Raw genomic sequence first — 13,858 nt, forward strand, 5'->3', positions numbered from 1 at the left:
ATCATCTGCTCACAAAATCTCAGGATTTTTTTCTTTTTTGTAAATGCTCATTGCATTTTTTCCATGTCTTTCTTATAGGTTCATAGATTCATAGGAATATACTAGGCTAATGACTACAGGGCCTTTATAAATCTAGCCATGCAATCCAACCCATTTGTATCCCTATGTATCATGGGCCTTTATTAAGAGGTCTTATATTCATTAGGGAGTTTCCAGAGGTTATATGAGGAGGCATGTTAGTTTTGTCATTACTGTCAACCTCCGTCTATCACAGACATGGTGACCAGACACAGAGTGAATTTATGATGTCTCATCCTTTGGTCAGGGTTATGCTTAAATAGATTTAGGGATGGAATCAGCTTCATATGGATGGGGGAGCCTGTTCCAGAGAATGGGAATCCTCTGCAACATATATCTATCTCACTATCACCACCAAAGCAAACTTTTAATCCTTGTATCTAGTGGTTCTTATGCTGTTCATTTTGCAGATGTGCAAAAGGTCCATCAGAGCTGGATCCGAGGATGCCTTGTATGTCAGGCATAGATCACCTCTCAGCAACCTGTAGGAGGCAGATTATAGAGATAGGGCTTTAAGGTGATCTGTATAAAACAGGGTGTTTATGCCCTAAATTCTCCTGGTAAGGAACCTTTGTGGGCATTCCAACTGTTTTATCAGGTATACGGCGAAGGGGGGACTATACTCAGGGATGCATCTAATAAAGGCTGAATAAAGTGGCACTGTGACTTCCTTGAACCTAGATGCTATGTCCATACATATAAATTGGGTGACATGGAGTTATTTTCTTACTACCTTGGCCAAATGTTGATCAAAGGCCAGATTACTGTCTACATATATTCCCATATCCCTGACTACTGGGTCAACTCTTTAGATTGTCTTATTGATAAGTAATCAACCTGGATGGCAGTTTTCCCAAAAGGTACTATAATGCATTTCTTGGCATTGAGTTTTAATCCCAAATTTGGCACTAGTCATTTGTCTGTGCTAGACCCTGTAAAATGCACACACACACACACACACACACACACACACACACACACACACATATAAATATATATAGTGTAGCCTATTTGTGCTACTCTATTTTTCCAGTGTCTAACTCCTTTTAAAGTGACATGCGTAATATCTTCATGTATATAAGGCTTTACAAAATACTGTTTATATTCCTTTCCTAAATCTGCCCAAATGCCCACAGGTGATCCTGTAGCTGCCTTGTTAGGTGCTAAGTCTATCTTCTCCTTGTATATGGGCATATATTATGAGTCCTGAATCAAATATATTGTCCTAAGCTGTGTGGCCTGATATTATGCTTCTAGATTGGGTTGTCCCGATCCACCCTGTTCTTTTATCAGAATTGGTTACTCCCATTGTGATCTTTCATTTTTGCTATCCAAATAAATTATGAAATTCCCTTTTAATATTCTTCCACACCTGATCACTGAGTGCTGCATATAGAACCAACATCTTAATCACTTGTATCTGTCAATGCCCATAAATACCATTTTCCATAATCTTATCTTACTTGTAATTTTTTGATTAATTTCTTTCTAAATTTGTTTAGCTGTTTGCTTAATATTCAATTTCAACTAAGTACACAAATATCTAATCTTGTCATAACCCCACATAAAGGGAAAGTTCTATATCAGCTCAAGTGTTGAGACATAATTTATTACTATAGTCTTTGTTTTCACTCCCTTTATTTTTTTTATCCTGCCATACTTGTAAAGATTTTAATTTATCAAATATAATTTGAAAATCATGTTCAAAACTGGTAGCATCTGATGTTATGGCATCTGTAAGAAGGGATATTTTCTCATTGCATTTATCTATGTATACCTAATTATAGCTGATCTTATATCTCTGGCTACTGGCTCTATATACAAAACAAATAATAGTAGCAAAAGTGGATACCCCTCTTTTAGGACTATATAGTTTAGACCAATAACCATCACACTTCATCCTGGCTTGAGCTCATCTGTAAAATATTAATATTAATTTTATCCATTTTTGTGGAAACGCAAATGACTCAGTAGATTCAGAATAAATTCCCAAAGCATCCTGTCAAATGTTTTTTCAACATCCAAACCTATTAACATTAGTGCATTATTATCGTCTAGTGTACACTTTTCTGCTAATGTGGTCAGATATTTGGCTACCTTCTTTAAACCTGCCCCGATTCTGATCTACCATTCCTGACATGTGATTTTGTGATTCTCACCATTTTACAATAATGTTTCTTTTAATATGTAACAGCTATCTATTCTTGCCAAAGAAACATAAATGATTCCAGTTCATTATGTTTTATTTTCATTAGACTGATAAACCTAAATACATACATACATGTCTCTAAGTATTGGCCACCAATGGGTATTCTGTGATATTTTGACATTTCAGAGATATTTTATTTCCTATGGCACGCCAATGTCCAGCTACTAATGTACATTTATGGTGAGCAGTTATAACTTGGCCTATAATATTCTCTACATCTTGTCTCAATGTTTTGGTGGAATACATACTGCAACCATTCTAATTCAGGCACCCTTTTGGCAACCCATCATAACTAAATCTTACCTACCTACTCATTATTGTTCCTCAGTCTTTATTCTGATACCTTTTTTAATTAATATTAAAACCTCTTTCTCTCTCTCTCTGTCTCTCTCTCCTTCTATTCCAACAAGGAACCCTGTTTCTCACTTTTTATTTACAAAATGTTCATGAATCAGGTGGGTTTCCTGTAATATTATTAAATTTGCATTGTTATTGTAAATTTAAGTCTGTACCTTTTTTGTTGTTTCCTGTCTCCCAAATCATTAATATTCCAGACTAGTATGCACTTTTATTAGGGTAAAACCACTTTTTTTTAATTCCAAACCTGCAAGCTATTTAGACATACTGGCTCCATCCTCTTATAATCAGACATATCTTGTCAAGGAAGGTAACCTGTATTTCAGAAGCACAATGATCCAAAAAACTACCAGCATGATTGACCAAAATTCAGCTGAATGAACACGCAGGCAGTTTTTTTGTACAAGATTGGAGTACAGTGGGCATTGAACTATTTCCCCTTTCCCCACTGCAGTGCAGTCTCTGCATTAGAATATATAATTAGCAGATGGTTTGGGGGGTTCCAGACCCCCATGTGGGGGTTTAGGGGAGCATACTGCCTGCAAAAAAAGAAGACTTTTTGTTTTTCCCCTTGGTTTTTGATCAGTTGCTGATCGGCAAATGAGTTGATGTTCGACCGATGGAAGCTTTGACAAATTGTTGGGTTTCCATACATATATATATATATATATATATATATATATATATATATATATATATATAAACAAAAGAGAGATGAGACATGGAGGGACAGGAAGAGATATTTTCTGTTGGTGATGTTATATAAGGATACTGAGTGTTTGCAGGATGGACTACCAAATGTTGAGAATAAGTCTTAACTTGGTCATAAGAGACTTCATTTATATCAGTCTTAAGAGTGGCTTCTCAAGAGTCACTGGTGTTTTGTGTGTGTGTGTGTGTGTGTGTGTGTGTGTGTGTGTGTGTGTGTGTGTGTGTGTGTGTGTGTGTGTGTGTGTGTGTATAGACATGTGATTTTGTGCATTTTATAACTCTATCTGGGAGTAGTATCAGCACACAAAATATTGATGAAAAAATGTCAAAAACACTGACTTTGGCATGCCACTATGCATGCGCCAAGAAACAGCCTCTGCACATTCAAAATTTACAATACAAAACTATAGTTTTTTTGCAGTGGGAAAGCTGAGCTGAATTTTTCAGTCAGGTAATTTGCCATGTTGCACTGCTCAGTGAAGGTGGCATCACTGACCAACAGTTTGGCACAAAGAGGTGTACTGCCTTTGTGGTTTGAACATAGCTGTAGAAGGCCTTGGGTTCTCTTTAGACTCTGAGGCAATTTTGGCATTGTAATTGGCTTTGTGGGACTCAGTCCTGTTAGTTTTCTGTTTTGTTTAATTAGAGAGCTCCTATCATTATGGGAGCAGCTCTTCCTGATTTTAGCCATGACTTTTTCCTTTTGTTATATGCCCTATTAAGGTTAAGATTCCACCAGTGTGGTTTGTTTTTAGAGTTTGTTTTGAGCTTACTTCTAGTAAGTACAGAAGCGTCTATACAGCCATTTGTATGACTGCACAGGGTCTTTGTGAACAATTCTGCATAGGCTGTTTTAAACTCAAAGTGCTTTGGAATAGCTCATATTACAGAGTGTGCTGGGGTTACTTTATGCATTTTTATTTTGAAGGAGATACATTTGTGGCCTGACCTTAACAGCAAGGATGTAACATAGGGTCGGGGGGTGCAGCACTCTCCCATATCGATAAGTGCCAGATCCAGTATATTATGTTTGAACAAGGTATTTGTGTCAATAAATTCCAGGAAACTGTAGTGCCTGTGAGTATAAGGCAGTGTATGTTTCCCAGTCTATAGAAGGGTAGTTAAATTCTCCCATGAATAGGGTATTTAATTTATTGCTGAGTATCTCCAGTAGGTCTAGGTAAAAGCTAGGGAATTCTAGGAACATAGAGGGTGACCTATATCTTGCTAGGCTATGGTATGGGACTTTGTCTATGGTGATTTGCATGTGGATAAATTCCAGGGCATTGTCCTGTTTAACCAACCTGGAGTTATGCTTGTTGCTAATGTAGATTAAGACTCCTCCAACTTTTGTTCCTGTCTGTGCAGCTGATAGTCAAAATGTGTGGAAGGCACTGAAGCCTTGCACTGCTAGATTACTTTCTATGGATTTAAATCGTCTCATTAATGGCACCGATGTCTATATTCTCCAGGTTGAGGAGAGCTTGTAGGGTGTGGAGTTTCTTGCTTAGGATCTTAGCATTTTGCAGTAACATGTTTAGGTTTCTTAGGGTTTATTTGCTATGTCACTAGGTTTGTTGATATGAAATTGGCTACAAAAGGCTCTAACTGGGTAGATAAACTTTTAGTCAATATTCTGAAGTCTAGGGGAGACAGGTGTAGACCGTCCTTTGCAAGACAATGTGGTTTGTTAATCATGTCCTCCCATGCTGACAAATATTGAATTCCCCTGGAATTGCACTAGAAACAAAGACAATTATTGAAGTAAGTCATCTTTTGTTCATACTGTTGCATCATTCTTGGTGAAGGTAGAATGCATCTCACTGCAAGGCATATACCTGCCTAAGGCACATATTCAGAGACAGAGAGAGAGAGAGACATCAACAATGTCGTCTTTGTATAGACCAGGAAATTATGTCTCAGCCATTAAAACACACACGGACTATGATAGAATCATACTGGTACTTGTGGTGTTGTGACATGAGTGGGTGCATAACTTGGTGGATCCTGGATCCAGATATCTATTATCTTCTTCTGGTTCAGTTTGCTGAGTGTGGCATCTTTGTGTCAAACAATGGAGTCTCTTATGGCAAGAGTTCTGAGCAACGTGTTTGCTTGCTTTATGGGCTTTGTTCTTGGAGTTCTACTGGGTGTAGATGTATGTGTGGTGTTTGGTGTTGTTTCTGCTGAGTGAGATTGTTCAGGAGAGGTCCATTTATAGGCTTAGGAGGCTGGAGGTTCAGCACATGTGCTTTTTAGTGCTTGAAAATGTGTTGGTCTATGTGTGTGGTGGACACGATGTGTGGAGCATACCGAGTATGCTCTTGACAACCTTGTTTGCATGCAAGATTTCTGCCTCCAATGAAATTGTGTTACATCTCTTGCTTACTATGTTTGTTTCTTTAAGGATCAAATGGTTGTCAGTGAACATGAGACAATTGCTACATTGTCTCAGGATGCCCATATCTACCAAGCTGGCTATGAAGACATTTGGAAATTGCATATCCATGTTGTCTGGACTTGTATTTGTTGGGGCTGCTGTAGGTTGTGGACTGGGTTATACAGAGGTCATTTTGGGTGCTATCTGGGTTTACCTCTACACTAGGTTAGATTGCGTTAAGATTTGATACCAGTGCTGTTTAAGATGCAAACTGGTGGCTCTAAGCATGTCTCCACACAATGGCTTTTTTTAGCAACAAAGTTCCAAGATTAATTTTATAGATAAAAAATACTTTCTAGGCATTTGTGTCTGCACAGGGCACCGCCAACCTCTAGATATAAAAACACCAAGAAAGATTGCTGGCGACTCTAATGATACAACAAAATAACTTAAACAAACTACCTTGACAAGACAATTTGAAGTATTAGGGACCTTTAGAATAATTTAAAGGCAAAATCAACAAACAAAAATAAAGCAGTAGCACTCTAAACAGTTAACTGACGTGCAAAATAATAAAATCAATCTCTTATCTACCAATTGTGGAACAGGATTAACTTAGGACCCCCTCCGAGTCTGGCGAGGGTGCCAAACAGATGGGAATACTGGGAAAATGAGCAGGTGGTTATTTGTAGTATGGGAGATTTACCCAAGTGCAATACTGGTTTGTTGGGTAGTCAGTGTTATGGCTATGAAGAAAACAGTGGATGAGAAAATACTTAAAATGAAACAGATAACTTGCTTGGCTAAAACACAGACAAAAAGCAGAGAAATGCAAAAAGGTATAAACACACAGGTCACTAAAAGTGCAACTTAAAATATTTAAGCAGGATTTAAATAAAAGCTTTTTTTCTTCCCTTTTGATGAATAGCTTGCATCTTAAGAGTCTTGACTAAAAGACCCTGGGAGGATGTAGCTCTGTGTCCTCTTCTACAGACATGTGTTGCTTTGAGAAATGACAGAAAGCTTGAGTTCTTTGAGACACAAATGCACCAGCATTGTTTCTCAGGGGTCAAGTCGAAAGACAGGAGTGCAATATGTGAGTGTTCTCAATGTGTTTTTTCCCCTGTTGTTCTTTGTTGCTTGTGATATAGATTAGCTCTTCCTCACACATTTCTGTCTTGAAATTTGGGAGTTGATGTGAACAACTGCTGTGTCCACCATCAGTGAGGCTGACTGCAAACATTCACCTCACTGATAAGTCCATCTCATGAGTTTGTCAGTTCTGATGAATAACCTAATGACATGTTGGCCTATGAGTAAAAAGGAGTCCAACCATTAATATATATACGTGTGTGTGTGTGTGTGTGTGTGTGTGTATATATATATATATATATATATATATATATATATATATATATATATATATATAAAATTTATATATGTATTATTTATATATATATATATATATATATATATATATATATATATATATATATATTTGCATATACATTTATATATGCATATATTTATGTAGCCCAGTTTGTGAGGATGCACCTGAAAACGGTCCACAGACTAGCCCACTAACATAGTTAACAGATGATAAATAAACAAAATCAAATCCTGCTGTCTGTATAGTAGGGAAAGCATTTGCCACCTGATTACATGATACAGCATGAGAGTCTCCTAGCTACAACTTCATTGACTTAGAGTTAACTAAAACTATGTATCAGCACTGAAAGAGCCAAAAACAGAAGGAGGGGAGAGATGGAAATGAGTGGACAATGTCAGGTTGCAGATCTTGGGGGCAGGGGCTTTCTGGTCTTGTTCTTACTTCTCATGTGTCACCTCTTGGGTTTCCAGGTTGTGGTTTGAACACAGAGACAGCACACATGCATTTTGGCCTGCTAAACAATGTATCACAGTTTAGCCAGAAGAGATGTGTGTGTGTGTGTGTGTGTGTGTGTGTGTGTGTGTGTGTGTGTGTGTGTGTGTGTGTGTGTGTGTGTGTGTGTGTGTGTGTGTGTGTGTGTGTGTGTGTGTGTGTGTGTGCGCATGTGTGCGTGTGTGCGTGTGTGTGTGTGTGTGTGTGTGTGATACCTCTCAACTTCTAAGCGCAAGAAGTTGGAACAAAGCTAAAAATATGGGGGACAAAAGTCCAAAACCAAAGTTATTTGCTAGAATAATAGGTTTTACATTGGTATGCATTTTCTGAAGAATATAAAGTCTGAAACTGATACGTATGTCATTATTCAGTAACATTAATCCTCAATGATTTGATAGAAAACCAGACATTGTATGAGGAATGCAACAAAAAAATGAGGCAAAAATCTGGACAGTTGAGATGTATGGTGTGTGTGTGTGTCTGTCTGTCTGCCTGTGGAAGCTTGTACTCATATTCAAACCAGTACTGCATTACCATTGCTTCAGTGATGTTCTTTCCTACTCCGGTGACTGAAGGGAACTAGTTCAAAAGTGCAAGCCAGTCCAGGATGATAGCTTACCTACTCTCTTCACTGCTGGCCAAGGAAAGTGTAGGTCGCCAAAACAGGATCACCACATGAAAAAACAACCATCCTTGTGTATCACGTGAGGTAGTGATTTCATTTACAGGGCAGAGGAAAATAACTTCCATGGGTGGCGGAAGCCAGGGAACATTTTGGCTAGGCTTGTATAGGCCCTAGGGCCAATAGCCTAGTACCTACCTATGAACCTATGAACATGGTGAAGAAAAGAGCCTTTTTGGCACTGGAGAAGTCACAGTGACCAAGGTTAGTCAGTAGCAAAAGAAATTAATAAGAACAAAAAAAAAATAATAGAAAAGAAAAAAGAAGACTAAATTAAGACTTGTTTAGGTTACTGCATGGTTACCTGATAGTTTGATATGTTTGTTTCTACATCATATTTGATTTTGACTGCTTTCCTAATATTCGTTGAACTACTTGACTCATAACTCTCTTTGCAGATTGTTTTTTTTTTAACATTTTATTCTGATTCATCTGATGTTTCCTGGTTTAATGCCTCAGTACTTTCTGACACCTAGATTTCCCATGAAAAACCGTCGTCATGGGCCTAATATGACTACCTAATTAACAAATTAATTTATAACCCTTTTTCTTTAAAGAACTTAAGTCTGTCTGAAACCTTTACCCCTGCTATGGGACCTTGTAGTTTAATACTGTAAATCTGATTTTACTATAGAAAATGAATTAGTGTCTACCTTTAAGAACACTACTAGCAATCCCTTCATATGAAATGTAAACCGACTAAGCTTTAGGTATGAAAAAAAATCATTGCTGTTATGCAGCTGAATCTAACATATTTTGATCCATTGCTATAACCAGAAACTTCAGTTAGATATTGATAATTTCAAACAAAGATGTAGTGTTTGAATCATCTCACCCTACAGTGCAATGTTCTACCCATAACTGCCCTAGCTACAGCATTGCTCAGCTGACAGTTTAAAAAGTCTTCACTGGAATTACATTTTGATAATGTCTGTTGCTAGGCAATCCCGATTTGATTAATGTTTTGTTCCCTGCTGAAGCTTCACATTATATGCAGCTTTAGCGATGTTCCTGTGAATACTCTAATTACTGCCTCTGTGAATGTTGTAGCTGTTTCAAAGATTTTTCATTGCCACTAAATAGTGTAGACTGCTAATCTGAAAGAAACACTAGCTCATCCCTAAGGAGGTCCTGATGAGCATTAAATTCTCATTTTCTCTAAGGCAGTCTAATACCTCTTTTTCCAAGCAGAATATTAAAGTACTCTGAGTGAATGGTGTGTTCTCTTCAGTAAATTAGAAGAGTAACCAAGGCCAACATAAGATACCCTCTTGCAACAGTTTCAGCCATTTGTTATTCTTTGCCACTGACATACTGTAATCCTGCTTTTGATATCAAGAAGCACACTAGCTGTTTTCAGTTCACTTTGCTAATGCATTTAAATATTTCTCAAATGTATGCAAGTGTTTCCTTAAGATGCCTACTTATGCATCATACTATGTATCCTGGAGTGACTGGAAGGGGTCCAAGTGGATCAAACCAGTTACCTGGTAATAAGCAAATTAAATAATAGATGATGTGTCATATTCCCCAAAGGAACGCCTCATTACAATGCCACAAACTGTTTACAGCACTATTGCTTATTTCATATACAAATATAACACTGAATCTTAAACCATAAATTTCTACTGCTTAAAGATTCTAGAATCATCCTTGAAAACATGTGTGACCTCCTTCCTGAGGTCACTCTAATGAAAAGCCCATTCTGATGCACTCTGACCTTTTCTGAAAATTTTAGACGTACCTCTGCACAGTCATATAAGATTATACTGACTATTCTAAACTGCTGAAATTTTCTTATTACTACGTGATGGGAAATTACGAGTAATAACAGCCCTGATCCTAAAGAACCAGGTCTTATAACTACAGATAAATGTATTGTACTTGGAAACTTTCACATCCATTGCCCTGACACATACAAACTATATACTTTCTCCAGTATCCATGTCAAGATCCATACTGTGGATACATATCATATGATAATGCACCTGGTTTATAAGACCAGATAATACAGCTTTAGTTTAAGAGACAATATGTAAAGCTGCAATGTAAGAGACAAATTCTTTTTAACTAATCTGACTAAAACTACTTCCTAAAGAACTGTCTTCTGCCACCTATGATACTGAAGTGAAGTTTAGGTCCACCACAGAATTAGTTAAGATAATTTTGAACTGATAGTTTTCTATATGGTCTGAAAAGTATGATATATACAGCATTTCCATCTCTCTCTCTCTCTCTCTCTCTCTCTCTCTCTGGCCTAAGTGGAAGAATGGAGAGGTTTCAACTTCCAAAATCATCCTTTTCCTTGGATATCTCAAAATCATTGACAATTTAACTTTATCATATCCCATTGATGGTTGTGGATAATGCTTAGAAGGAGTAGTAATGTCCAGGCAAAGCCAAAATGGACAAAACAAACATTACCCACACCCAGCCATGGGTTATTTCCAGTATACAAATACTATAACTTTGATTATTAAAACTTGACATAGACCCTCTCTCATTGATTACAAATATGAACCTCCTTCTCTTCCTTTCTCCTTAAACAGGCTGCTAGTCCTACAGAAATATTTTAATTGACTATTTTACCCACTTCTAACTACACCAAATCTTTTCAAATTACATTCCAAAAGCCAACCTAAAATAATTATAGCGATAAAATAATTATAGTGATACATTAACTGTATAAACTCACAGCTCTCTATAAACTCGCAGCTCTCTGTTTATTGATTTCAATATTTACTGTGTTAATTTCATCTGCTCTCAATGGTACTGTGGTAATTTTATATTACTTCTCTGTCTGTAACTTATTGTAACCTACACTATGTAAACTTAATATCTCTGTATTGTCATGTTGTCAATGTCTTCATTTTTTATTCTGTGGAGCTTTTCTCCCCGGGCCTGCAGTGAAAGTGGATTTCTCACCTGGTCGGACTTTCCCTGTCAACAAATGTCAAATAAATAAATAAATTGCACAATAAACAAAAAAAAAAATCCAAACATTTGTTGACAGACGCTGTTTTGTTTAATTTAATATTGTGCACCTGTCTACATTTTACAGTTATATTTTTTTCTTTAGCTTGTGCTGTGACAGGGTGATTGAGATTTTACTCCGCTTTTTTATGAGATGATGGGTGTTTGTTGGTATTAATTTGTTGTGCAGTATAAGAGACAGTGCTTTATTTTCACTGTGTACATCACTTCCTGTTAATTCATTAGCACCTGTGCAGTGTGGAATGTCAGACTGATAACAGCCTACACACACCCTTGCATTCCAGAGCATTTTCTGAAAAATGAACTTAAAAACATAAGATATACAAATGTAAATATTTTGTGAATAATAAAAGCTGTAAAATGCTGCAAATGGGAATGTTATCAGTAAGAAGCATCCTTTACAGTGATAATAGATGGTGCATTCAGAATCTTTCCACAAATACCATAATATATTATAATGCAGACAAACCCAGGATTATATTTTTTGCTAAACTTTCTCAAATAAATTGGCATATCTTGGAAAATGTACAATATAGACATAAATTGTTAAAACGCTTTGGTTAATCAGCCATAAACTTTCACATGACTGCTAGAACTTGCTCTCTGAGTGCATGTTTATTGACATATTTACAGAAATATGAAAAGGATTGCATAACTGTGTAATTATTAATATAAACAACACTGAATATCTCTCAAGATGTGCAGTATGCAGTGAATATCAATGACAGTTTTATTCAACAACATCCGAGGTTTCACCTGATTCCATATAATAGTTTGTAAGTTACTTGTTTTTTGAGGTATTAAGTACATATTGAAATATTATTTATTATCATAATTTCTTGCAAACAAGTAATATATCCAATATAGTGCGATATAAATGGACATTGACAGTTAAGTTTATTATCTCCTAGCCTGACATTTCACACCATACCCCTCAGTAGCATGCTGTCAGTTCTGAAAATATAAACATAAATATGAAAATATGAATTATGAGTTGCTGTGATTAATTTTTCTACTGCAGTAGGCTATACATTAATAATCTAAGTGCCATTTTGTTAATACAGCTTTCCTCTTTTATTAGCTGATAAATTGATTATTTAAAAAGGTGGACCCCAAAAAGGTCTGGACGCATAAGTATACAAAAAAGCATTTTAGGCTTGAATGAATTAAAACCAGTAATCACTATTAAACCTAGCAAGTATAGTCCTTTCCATGGGTTAAAGTGATAATTGCTGAGTAAGTTTCAACTAGTTTGAAAAAAAAATATTCAATAAGCTATATCCTTAGAAATAGGTCTGAAGAAAATATATCTACATCAGACAAAAAGATGTTTAGCTTTGACAGGTCGTGCTTATTTCAGTCTTCATCAACTAACTTAGCCAGTGTAAAACCTATTAGTATTATTCTGAAACTGCAAAAGAAATACTTTCCGTAAAATTATAGATGCAGAACAGGATTCATTAGCCAGTTCCTGAACTTTTTTGCATAAGGCTGGTGATCAGTCTTGGTCAGAAGAAAAAAGATAATTTGCAAACTAGTATGCTTCAATACTTGCCTCTAAGAAACATAATAAAAAACATAGAAAGCAAAAGAGCTTGTTTCTATAGAGAAAAACAGCATAGGCATCTCTCCACCCTAAAAATATTTAGAGAGTTTTCAGTAAAGGGATTGACAAATCCAAGATATCTCAGACACATCTTTCCTTCCAAAGAACAAGAGCCATTTCCAAGTGAGTTGAAAGAATATCTTGATTATTTTTCAATAAATCAAACTATAAGATGAACTATTACATCGTTCACATTATTATAGGTTCATTGGTTCAAAGCCAAGTACTAGACAATCATCTGCAGACCATTACAAGCTTAACTGATAATCCATATTCAAACATTCCCTCCAGGCACAGAGAGGGCAATACAAGTGAGAACAGGGGAGAATCTGAGGCTGTCCATAGGTTTATCTTGAAGGTGGCAGTGGTGCGACACTGCTTGATAGGTAATGGAAGTTTGTTCCAGAGGCGGGGGATATGTTGGGATATAAATCTATCATGCCAAGATGTCTTATTTATCTCTTAATGAAGTTTTAATTCCTTTAAGCCAGTATTTGACAAATCATTTGTTGTGATAAGGAACAGAAGTTCAAAGATAGTTGGATATTCCATGACATAGTCTACCCCAATTACCTTTTTCCTGATATTTTCCATCTGCCCCACTTTTATCATCTGTTTGTCCTCTTTCTTCTTAAGAAATCACAAAGAAGTTGGAAAACTGCTCAGTTGTCTCCCTAATTATGCTGATTCACATAGTGATGTTATCTTTAACTTTGCTAGTCAAACTAGATTTCTTTTACAGGTTCTTATGTATGTACTAGGCAATTAGTCTGCAGACCCTTACAAGCCTAGCCAGAAATCCTTATTCAAAAGTTCCCTCTAGCCCCAAGGATAACTTATTTACTACTGACTTGCATATTTACCTTTTTTATACATCAGGCCACTTTCCTTCATCCTATAAAGAGGTCAGACGTTCATAGGTTCATAGCAAATTATTAGGCTAAACGCTTAAGAGCCCT

At 36.4% G+C, this 13,858-nt stretch overlaps 1 protein-coding gene across 2 annotated transcripts in view; it reads left to right on the plus strand.

The window, feature by feature from the left end:
• BEGAIN (brain enriched guanylate kinase associated) overlaps positions 1-13,858 on the plus strand; it is a 3,126,115-nt gene that overhangs the window by 1,857,122 nt on the left and 1,255,135 nt on the right. The window lies entirely within an intron of this gene.

This window comes from Protopterus annectens, chromosome 6.part0 (genome assembly GCF_019279795.1).
Source record: "Protopterus annectens isolate FY-2018-M chromosome 6.part0, PAN1.0, whole genome shotgun sequence".
Classification (NCBI taxonomy): Eukaryota; Metazoa; Chordata; order Ceratodontiformes; family Protopteridae; genus Protopterus; species Protopterus annectens.